Source organism: Microtus ochrogaster, chromosome 1 (genome assembly GCF_000317375.1).
Source record: "Microtus ochrogaster isolate Prairie Vole_2 chromosome 1, MicOch1.0, whole genome shotgun sequence".
NCBI classification, from domain to species: domain Eukaryota; kingdom Metazoa; phylum Chordata; class Mammalia; order Rodentia; family Cricetidae; genus Microtus; species Microtus ochrogaster.
In genome coordinates, this window is record NC_022009.1 from 56992425 (window position 1) to 56993904 (window position 1480).

Here is a 1480-nt window from a genome sequence, read left to right on the forward strand (position 1 = left end):
ATTGACCACTAGGCCTCTCTAATCATTTCCTTCCTACTCCTCATAGCAAGCTGATGACTCATTTTGCTGTCTCATCTATAGATAAGTCAAAGCTATGATCACTAAATATAGCTTTCTAACTTTATGTGGAAATAAATACATTTCCCTGAGTGGGTGGCTAATTTACTGTTTATTTTATATTATAGATTTGCCCAATCAGAACACTCAAGGGAAAAAGAGGGTATCCATTATAATTAGACGAGAGCAAGCAATACAAGCTAGGCAGTGTAGCCTGCTGTTCCACTTCTCTGGCGTTCCCCCTTATCTCCCAGCCCCTCTGCCCTGAGAGAAAAGGAGTAAGTCTCCAGAGACAAAGCATGGACATAGCTGGTATGTGGGAGGGGCACAGACACACTGAAGCAGAGAGGCGGGGGTGGGGAGGCAGGGAACAGCATCCAGGCTGACTTCTACCAACCAGTTAGCAGGATGTGAACCTAGATGGGGAAGTTGGGATGGCAGCTGCAGATCCATGGCTGTCATCCCACGGATTTGTTTGAACTTAAAAGAAAAAGGAGATAAAACTTAATAGATTGACTGTTATTGGACAAAATCAGTTTGGCAAAAATTTACTTCTAATAAAATAACCGTAACTAGGTAGAAATTCTCAGGCTTTTTTTTTTTTTTTTTTTTTTTTGGCGCTTGTGTGTTTGTTTGCTTTTGACTAGGGGTCTTTTTTATTACATTTATTTAGCATGCATGCAGACCTGTGTGTGTGTGGTTTGTAGGACAGAGGACAGCTTGTGGGAGGTTACCTCCTTCACCTGTATGTGGCTTGGGAACTAATTTAGGTTGTTAAACTTGGCAGCAAGTGCTTTTAGCCACTAAATCTCAGCCCTGGGGGAGTATTTTTTAAAATACAACTGATACATTACTCCTAAGTAAAAAGATTAATATTATTAAAGAAATTATTCTTAGGGTGAGAGTGTTGACCATTAAAAATTCCAGAGAACAAGAAGACATCTTTCTTGACGTTATTGACCTAACGTTAAAGGGAAAGGGTTCTGTTATTTAAGGCTGTGTGCCCAAGATTGAGGCTGAGTTTGTTTGCTTTCAAGTGGGAATTTTCTCAGAGCTGGAAGGAATTTGAGGAGATTATGGGTTCAGCCTCTTCCCTCTAGACAGTTAACCCTAGAACTTCAAACATACTTAGAGATTTCCAGGTAAGTGTGCTGTAAGGATCTTTATGGATTGAACTGACCGTGGCTCCTACCATGCCCTATGATGGTGCTGTCGCCGCTGCTGCAACTGATGGTGATGATGGTGACCCATCGTGAGATCTGACATCTTTGGATTTCTTAAGAAACCAAGCAGTTTCCTAAGCACTTGTGTTGATGAGCTGGGTGAGTTTTCTTATTTTATTACATTTGTTTGTTTAGAGTGTGTGTGTGTGTGTGTGTGTGTGTGTGTGTGTGTGTGTGAGAGAGAGAGAGAGAGAGAGAGA